Below are 10,275 nucleotides of genomic sequence, written 5' to 3'. Positions count from 1 at the left end.
AGAGATTAATCGGGGGTCTCAAATTGGTGTAACCAGGCATCGTGATTAGGGTTCTTAAGCAATGCTTTTTTAAAATTCTGTCCATGGTAACAGCAGGAGGTGCATACTAGTGAAAGAAAACATTCTCCAGAGAAAAACATAAATGCAACTCTGTTCGCCCTTCTTTAGTACAGTGAATATGGATTTAGAATCCCTCAAAATGGTGAGGGGAGGTGGGGGGGGGGGGGGGAAGAAAGGGTGGAATGGAGAAAGAATGCTGGAAGATAATCTGTGACAAAATATATTGAAATGAAAATAAAAGATTTTATACAAAAATATCAAGAGTTAAAGGATTTTAAAATGGCTCTATTTTTGTAAGTCTTTTGATCTGAAATGTAAATGGAAAAGAAACTTAATTATCATAAAAAGTAAATATCTGGTACTCAAAAGATTAAAATCATTTACCTTCACACATCCTGTAGATTTCTACCTAAATAAAAAGCCAGCTGCATTTCTCATTTCATGTTTAAGAGCATAGTTTGAAAAGCAGAAGGACAACTACTCTTGCATTTGTTACTTCTTGGGTCATGTGCCCTTGAAGATGCCGGTGGGATAAAATGGGACAAAGTCACACATGGGTGGTGGGAATATCAAAAGCTCATCGAATGTAGTTAGACATGAAGACTGGGAACTTGGCATTTGTCAACAGACATTTGTATTTCTTAAATTTGGTTATGATGAAAGATTCTATCTCAGATGGGAAAATAAACATCCCATTCAGCGTCCATATATAACTTTTGGCTTTTAAAGAAGTTTTCATTCACAGAGACAACATTGTGTTCTCTACAAAGCAGAGATGTTAATGAACATCTGCTGAGGCTAAACAAATGGTAGCTGCCCATACTTTTCCAAGACTAGTTCATTTGAATAATTACCATGGGTTCCCAGAAAATCTTTTAACTTCTGCTGCCAGCTAACTTAATTGGAAGCTCAAAAATTCTGGCCAACTAGTCGAATTTCAAATAACACTGGACAACAAAGATTTAGCTTCCTGAATACTTTTGGATGTATTTTATGAATTTTGGACCGTTGATCACAAAAATCACCTTAAAATGATCCTATCATGTCCTTTTTTAAAAGATATAATTTATTTTTTTGATTTCTGTCATATTTTAAGTCTACTAGTATATTGTCCACAAAGAAGGCTGTTTTGTTCAGTCCAAGCATGCCTGGACATGCATTCAGTGCAGATGCTATGTATATGTTGTCTTAGGCCTGAGCCTGCTTGGAAGACATTTAAAGGTGTTATTGAGAATTTTCTTGGCAACTACAGAGAACCAAACTACATCCAGGTGATTAATGACATGTTTCAAGGATACAAAACCATGAAGTGCAGCATGTCATTGAAAATTCATTTTCTGCATTTGCACTTGGACGTCTTCCCTGCTGATCTTGGTGCAGTCAGTGATGAACACGATGAAAGGTTTCACCAGGACATTAGGTATATCAGGACAATTGGAATCCATCAGTGCTGGCTGATTATTGTTGGACATTGACACAAGAGGAATCAGTTGCTGAGTACAAACAAATATCAGCGGAGAAACAGTTTTAGGTCAGTTGAACTAACGCAATGTGTCAGGATCATTATACAATTTAACATGCAAAATTCAATGTTAATTTCATGTTTCTCCAACTTCCTACATGATACAGTAAATCTGAAATTATCTTTGTGTTCAACTTGTCTGTCATAATCCCTAATTTTTTTCTCAGGAAGCAAACCTCTTGAGAAAATGTGTTGTCCAGTGAAATGTGCTGATATTAAGGTAAATTCCCCACATAGGGGTAAATGTCTACATTATTAAGTGTAAATCAGTTCTAGCTGCTTTGGAACATTTAAATTCCAAAGTACATTCACTGTAAATCCAACTCTTCAAAGAATCTACCACTACCACAGACCTAAACTTGAATACTTACAAAGAAACGTGGAATTGCAGATGCTGAAGTCTAGAGCAAGAAATAAACTACTGGAATAACTCAGTGGGTTGAATCGCATCTGTGGAGACAAAGGGATTGTTGATCTTTCAGTTCAAGACCTTGCATTAGGACTGAGGAAATAGAGGGAAGATAGTACAGAAATGAGAGTGAGGCTCAAGGTTAAGGGAAAGGTGGAACCAAATGATGAGGAATGATGGGCAGATGGATCCAGGTAGCAAAGGGGATGAGAAAGGTGAACCAAGTGAGGAGATATGTAGATGATAGATAGAATCAGTTAGGGGAGGGTGCTGAAAGGGGCAGGAATGGAAAATCTGAACAAAAGTAGAGACTCTGGGACTACTGGTTGGAATGGGAAAAGAACACAGGAAGTGGATTACCTGAAATTTGAAAATTCATTGTACAAGCCATTGGGTTTCATGCTACCCCTGTGGAATTGGGTATAGGTATACACCATTTTACGAATACGCATTTTAAGAAAATTTACTTTTCGGAAGAAACCTGTGTTCGCTATCCAAAATAAATTTGAATGGGTTTACAGTTATGAAAATAGGCTTCAATTTTTGCTTTATGCCATTTTGGCTTACAAAAGGTTTCATAGTTGCTTAAAGCACAAAATGAGGTATACCTGTGTACCTGCTTTAGCTCCTCGCTCATTCATAAAACTCCATAAAATATTATTTACTTAGAAATTAGTTAAAAAAGGAACACAAGTTACAATCTTGTTTCAGCAAAAATGAGCTGCTGGGGAAAGTCAGCAGGTCAGGCAACATCCATAGGTAGAAATGACCAATGTCTTGGGTCAGAACCCTTTGACTTGATAAAGTGTCCCGATCCAAAATGTTGACCGATGATTTCTTCCTATGGATACTGCCTGACCCACTGAGTTCTTCCAGCACTCATTGCTTGTTCTAGGTTCCAGCTCCTTTGGTTTTAATGTTCCTCCATTTTTCACAATCTCATGTCATCTCCCTCACTTTCTACCACTGACAACTTACTAATAGGTGCAAAATTGGTAGCTGTCACTTGCAATTTTCCCTTATTACAAAAAAAAACATGTTGGGGTGCTCACTAATTGGAGAGGCCTGGACAGATGGCTGGGGGATGGCGAGGAGCAGTGGGTTGGTACAGGTCAGAGAGGGCTGAAAGGTCAGTTGAAGTCAGTGGGAAAGAAAGTTGTGATTGGTTGCTGAGGCAACAGGGCCAGAAGGGAGACTGAGATTGGGGCTCAGAGACAGATGGTGTCAAATTCAGTGGCTAGGGCAGTGAGTTGGATAATGTCTATGGCAAAGCTTAGGTGCTGTGGTTGGCTCATCTATCTGGCTGGGCTGTAAGCTAAGTTTGGAACATTTGGAAATGTATTGGTGAAAAATAAGCAACTATATTGGGAAAATCTATCCAAGGCATTTTCCTAGTGCTAGACTCCATCGCCTGGGTCATGATCAGCCACAATCCCTTTAGGGTATGACAAAGCATTAAATCCTCACAATGCTCTGAATGCCAGTTTCTCTGGGGTCATTAATAGCTTGCACTATGTGTCCCACATGTGTATAATACAAAATAACACCAAAAATAAAATCTTATTTATAATTTTCCTGTGCACATGCAAAATAATTGTAATGTTTTCCCTCAACAATAATCCCACTTCTGCTGAACCCCTCATTGAGGTGATGCTGTCTGCCATTCTGATCAGCTTGCATCTCACACTAGACAGACATGATCAGGTCACGAGTTTGTGTGGCAGGGCTGACTGCACTGACTGGAGATTTCAACTTCCCCCCCACCACCCTTCTCAGGTTACCCCTCATACTGAGGCTTCCATTTCTGAGGCTGGTCTGTGGCTGCCAAGGTGAGAACTTCTTCATTTCTGCCCTCCTTCCCAGGAGTCAGCACAACATCAAGGACGGAGATTCAAGCTCTACCTTCAGGTCCTGCCCAACTTTGCCATTGTTTAGGAAGATTTAGGTGGGCTTTGCAAGTTTAGCCCACTAATAGAAGGTTAACTCTAATTGTTAGTACATTAGAGGTACAGGAGAAGCAGAGGGAAAAATATCACACTTCATTGAATTTTCACTTGGCTTTATGATTTTCTTTTGCAACTGACTTTTCAGTGAAATAGAATAATGCATCAGACAATAATGTGACACAGTTGGAATTTTATGGAACAAAGATATTTTTCTATCCTAATATAAGTTTGGAACTGCTGAAGAGAAGGAAAGAATTTAATTTGGTAAAACATGCTTGATGGCAAAAAGGCTACAGATTCACTTTGCGGCATCCTGCAAGGACAGAACAAGTTTTTTACAGATCATGTTCCTGCGAAAGAATTTGTTGAAACACTGCCAACTTATCAGCAAGAGGGAGTTTAAAAATGCTTTGATTAATAAAAAGTGTTTTTTTAATTTTTACTTCCTGCATATGCGAGATTGATACATGGTAAACATTCAGAGGGGTTGGACTCACTACTATCGACTCATGTGTGTAACTGTGGCAGATGCCGCATCCCATGAAATCAAGGGGGGGGGGGGGTAATATTGTTTATTATTTAAACAATATTAATGGGGTGCTTTTTGTTATTTTCTCTTTCTTCTTATTTTTGAATATTATAATTGTTATAAAGTTAAACTGATTATGTACAATTCTCCTTTCTTTTTTCCTACCTAGATCTCCGAAGAAGATGTCCCTTAACACGGTAGACAATAAATATTTGATGTGCTGAATACGGGGAGAGAGGTGAAGGGGAATTGTCGCTGAATTAAGATTAAATTACCTATTAATAAATAACATATTGAGCTTTTTAAGTTTAATGTTAACGGGCTAAACAGACCAGTGTTACGAACCCAGAGGATCCCAAAACCCAGCAGCAATAGAAATTCACCAAAACAAATGGTACTTAAACAAAAGTCATTTTTAATTTTCATTAAACATAAAATCAGGATCAAACTTTAATTTATTACTATTAACTTAACCTAATTTACCCCCTTCTAACTTTAAGTGCACGTGTATGTATGTGTATAAGTTCAGAAAAATTTTTTGATTCACTGTCCAATCTCAATTCTTAATCCTCCAAGTTCACCGGTATCAGGCAATTCTTATACTGTACACAGAATTTAACATTTATGAAGTTTCACCAAGCTCTAGTGCTTAAATGGTTACCGCTCAGGAAGGTTCTTGTTGGTCTCAGAGAGAGATTCGTTGCTTGTTGGACACATACAAACTGATTTCCTCCCATCAGTCACTTCAGTGTCTTGCTGAAGAAACTTGTCCCATCAGGCTTTCCTCTTCTTCTGCAGGTCACCACAGAGATCCTCTTATTTCAGGAGAAACACTCTAGCCGGCCATTTCCTCTTGTATGGATCACAAGGGTTTTCAACAGGCTGAACTCAGAACTTGTCTTCAAAATGTGGTTTCAACAAGCTGCCAGCTTGCCATGACTGCAGAAATCAGTTCTCTCTCTCTCTTTCTCTCCACTTGCAAAACCACATGACCTTAGAACAGCAAGCTGCATTCAGACAGATTGTGGCACCAGACCCAATCTTCTAAATCCGTTCATCTGTTGCTTTCAAAACAATAATCCATTATTCCACAGCATGTCCAATTAACACCTACTTGTGAAGACATTTTAGGCATTCTTTAAAGTTTTTGCAAAGGCGCTTAGAGGGATATGTCACAGTTCTTCATTTAATTCAAAAGCAAGGGGAGTGGCAATCCTAATAAATAAAACTCTTACAGTTATGATTTAAAAAATGTAGTGATCAACCCTGTAGATGTTATAGTGCAATGTGAATTTTTTTTTGAGAATTCTGGACCCTTTTGAATGTGTGCTGAATGTGGATGATGAAAAATTTATTCAAGAAATATTTCTTAATCTGGCAGGAGCACATCAGATTTGTCTAGATCCAGTTTTAGATAGATCAACTAGAGCAATAACAAGAGCAAAGTCAGCAAAAGCCACCTTGACATTAATGAAGGACTTGAATTTAATATACATACGGAGAAGAATACACACAAGAGAGAGAGATTATTCTTTTTATTCAGACATGATTCTTATTCAAGGATAGATTTATTTTTAATATTGGCACATTTCCAGGTAGAATTAATCAAGATGATTATAAAGAAAGAATTTTATCTGATCACTCACCTTTATTAATTACACTTACAATGTTAGATAAAGAAAAATTAATTTCTAGATGGAGATTTAACTCGCTGTTATTAAAATCTGCAGATAATATAACTAGATTACTTAGTATAATACATCTAGTACAAAAGAGGGGAGACCTAAGCATGGCAGTGGGTTTGGATGCAGAAAAAGTGTTTAATAAATAAGAATGGGACTTTTTGTTTAAGGTATTTGAAAGATTTAGGACGGGACAGGTATTTGCAAATTGGGTTAGAACCTTATATAATAAATCTAAGACTAAATTTGTTACAAATGAAAAAGGTTTCAGGACCATTTCCATTAACTAGATCTAGTAATAAGGATGTCCATTATCACCTGCTCTATTTATTTTAGCGATTGAACCACTTGCAGAATTGATTCAATCTGATCCTGATAGTAAAGGATTTAAAGTTAATCAAGAGGAATATAAAATTAATTATTTTCTGACAATGTTTTGATCTACTTGACAGAACCATTAGGTTCGCTACACAAATTATATTTAAGGTTAAAGGATATGGGAAAGTATCAGGTGTTATAAAGTAAATTGGGATAAAAGTGAAATTATGCCCCTTACTATAAGAGACTAAACTCAATGTCAACAAGATCTTAATTTAAATGGTCAATAAATGGAATAAAATATTTTGGAATACAGGTTGATAATAACTTAGATAGGGTATATAAATTGAATTATGCACCTTAAGAAAATTGGAGAGGATTTGAACAAGTGGAAGATATTGCCAATGACATTATTGGGTAGGGTTAATTATGTCAAAATGAGTATATTTCCAAGAGTACAATACTTGTTTCAAGCATTACCAATAATGATGCCACAAAAGTTTTTTTCAAGAATTAAATAAATATTGGAGGAGTCACGTGATGGAGTAGTGGCCGGACGGTGAACTCCAGCCCTCTCCAGAAAAGTCGGGAAAAACAAGAGAAAATACAAAGGCACAGAAATACAAGTTAAAGAAAAGTGAGTATAAAGGTGGAAAGAAGATGGAGACAAAAGGAGAAAAATCAAAATCAACGGAAAGAAGAGAGGAAGAGAAGACAACGGAGGAAAAAGGTGAAGGCCTTACCTGTCCGAAGAGGCCCGCTGTGGAGAGAGGGCCCCACTACCTCAGGTCGGTAGAAAAAGAACTACAACAATGGCTCACAGAGCCGAGTAAAAGTGCGCAACCGACGGGAGGGGGGACCAGCTGGGGAGTCGATCTCCACAGCCGGCAACGACAGCTGCAGAACACCTGCAGCAAGAAGAGACCACAGAAGACAATGGAAACAAGAAAGAAGAGGAGGAAAGGGCAGCAAAGAAACAACAGATGGTCAACCCAGAGGAAGAAGAAGAGGAAGAGTACAGTGAAATAGATAAAGGGAAAGGCAAGGTAAAGGATATACTTGCTCTTGTTAGAGGATACATGGAGTCATTTAAAGAATGGCAAACACAGGAATTCAATGATTTAAGAAGAAGAATAAACAACACAGAAGAGAAAATAAATAAAATGGATATGACCTTAACAGAAATGGGGAAAAAAATGGACAAGATGGAAGAGCGGGCAGTAGCAGCAGAAATGGAGGTAGAAGACTTAAAAAAGAAATTGGAGGAATCTAATAAAAAAACTAAAGAGACACAAGAATTACTAGCCCAAAAAATAGATATAATGGAAAATTATAACAGAAGAAATAACATAAAGATAGTGGGCCTTAAGGAAGATGAAGAAGGCAAGAATATGAGGGAGTTTATAAAAGAATGGATCCCTAAGGCCCTAGGATGTCCAGAACTACAGCAAGAAATGGAAATAGAAAGGGCACATAGAGCATTGGCCCCTAAACCACAACCACAACAAAAACCAAGATCTATTGTAGTAAAATTCCTAAGATATACTACAAGAGAAAAGGTACTGGAGAAGACAATGGAAAAAGTAAGAGAGGGCAACAAACCACTGGAGTATAAAGGGCAAAAAATCTTCATTTATCCAGATATAAGCTTTGAACTCCTAAAGAAGAGAAAAGAGTTCAATACAGCAAAAGTGATTTTATGGAAGAAAGGATATAAATTTACACTGAAGCATCCTGCGGTATTGAAAACAGACTATTCTCGGATCCAGAAGAAGCACGAAAATTTGCAGAACAATTACAAAAATAGACTGAGGGATGAAGACGGGTAATGAGAGCAAAAATTATCACGATTGATATGTATGTGGGTAAAGACAAAAATAGACTGAGGGATGAAGAAGGGTAAGGAGGGTAAAAATGACCACGATTGATATGTATGCGGGTAAAGAGGTATAAGAGTGAATAGAGACAATGGGCATATGTGAAAGTATCTGTAATTAGAGGAAAACATAGAGAGTATAGACAAGAATTAATAAGAGAAGGTAATGGAATAGAGAGAATAAGGAGGGAATTAAAAGAGTGACCTTTGTGACATATAAAAAGCAAAATCTTTTCTGGGGGGGGCTGGGTGGGGGAAAAGAGCGGTCACTGCAAAATCAGTTGACGCTTGCGAGTGGATTCGCAAATCCAAATGGAGAGGGGAGATGTGGTTGTCCGACAAGGGATAAAGGGCAACTCAGGAGGGGAAGGGGAGACTGGGGATAAAGAAGATAGAAATAGGAGAATAAGGAAAATGTTGGATGTTGTAGGAATGTTGTCTGGTAAAGAGTTGAAAATAAGAAAACAGAAATGGAAAAGGAGGAAAGGTAATGATGGAAAAACGGAAAGAGAAGATAAACAAAATATAAAATGGCTACGCTGAACTATATGACTCTAAATATTAATGGAATACATAACCAAATTAAAAGGAAGAAACTACTAAATTTACTGAAAAAGGAAAAAATAGATATAGCATTTGTCCAAGAAACACACTTAACTGAATTGGAGCACAAGAAATTAAAGAGAGATTGGGTAGGACATGTAACAGCAGCATCGTATAATTCAAAAGCAAGAGGAGTGGCTATATTAATTAGCAAAAATGTGCCATTTAAAATAGAAGAGGAAATAATAGATCCAGCAGGGAGATATGTTATGATAAAATGTCAGATATATTCAGAACTTTGGAATCTACTTAATATATATTCACCTAACGAAGAAGATCAAAAGTTTATGCAAGATATCTTTTTGAAGGTAGCTAATACGCAAGGGAACATACTAATAGGAGGGGATTTCAATCTGAATTTGGATCCAAATATGGATAAAACGGGGAAAAAAATTAACAGGAAGAACAAAGTAACCAAATTTATAATTAAATCAATGCAAGAAATGAAACTTGTGGACATATGGAGGAAACAAAACCCAAAAGAAAAGGAATACTCATACTACTCGACTAGACATAAAACATACTCAAGGATAGACCTATTCCTGTTATCAGCCCACATTCAAGGGAGAGTTAGGAAAACGGAATATAAAGCTAGACTATTATCGGACCACTCACCCCTGTTATTGGCAATAGAGCTAGAGGACATCCCTCCAAGAATGTATAGATGGAGATTAAACCCCATGCTACTTAAAAGACAGGATTTTAGAGAATTTATTGAAAAACAATTAAAAATGTACTTTGAAGTAAATACGGAATCAGTGGAAGATAAGTTTATACTATGGGACGCAATGAAAGCATTCATTAGAGGGCAAATAATAAGTTATGCAACCAAGATGAAGAAGGACTATAACCAGGAAACAGAGCAGTTGGAAAGGGAAATAATAAACATAGAAAAAAAATTAGCAATAAAGGAAGATACAACCAAAAGAAGAGAATTGGCGGATAAAAAAATAAAATATGAAACATTACAAACATATAAGGTGGAGAAGAATATAATGAAGACAAAACAGAAATATTATGAACTAGGTGAAAAAACACACAAAATCTTAGCATGGCAGCTTAAGACAGAGCAAACTAAGAAAATGGTATTGGCAACAAGGAAAAAAGACAAACAAATTACATATAATCCAAAAGAAATTAAGGAAAACTTCAGAGAATTCTATGAACAATTATACCGAACCGAAAACGAAGGGAAAGAAGGGAAAATAGATGAATTTTTGACTAAAATTGAACTACCAAAACTACAAATAGAGGAACAAAATAAATTAACAGAACCATTTGGAACAGTAGAAATACAAGAGATAATAAAAAATTTACCAAATAATAAGAC

The 10,275-nt window shown here is 36.7% G+C and overlaps 1 long non-coding RNA gene across 2 annotated transcripts in view; it reads left to right on the top strand.

Moving 5' to 3' along the window:
• Positions 1 to 10,275, top strand: part of LOC138737656 (uncharacterized) — a 113,418-nt gene that overhangs the window by 78,653 nt on the left and 24,490 nt on the right. Inside the window, exon 2 of one of the 2 annotated variants that reach the window (XR_011341113.1) lies at positions 4,636 to 4,663. This is a non-coding gene — a long non-coding RNA (uncharacterized lncRNA). Of the gene's footprint in view, positions 1 to 4,635; positions 4,756 to 10,275 lie in introns of those variants that run through there. The other variant, XR_011341112.1, reaches the window with a different exon arrangement.

The sequence above is a fragment of the Narcine bancroftii genome, chromosome 6, assembly GCF_036971445.1.
Source record: "Narcine bancroftii isolate sNarBan1 chromosome 6, sNarBan1.hap1, whole genome shotgun sequence".
Lineage (NCBI taxonomy): Eukaryota > Metazoa > Chordata > Chondrichthyes > Torpediniformes > Narcinidae > Narcine > Narcine bancroftii.
Note: the sequence above shows the minus strand (reverse complement) of the source record. Positions and strands in the feature narration are given on the sequence as shown.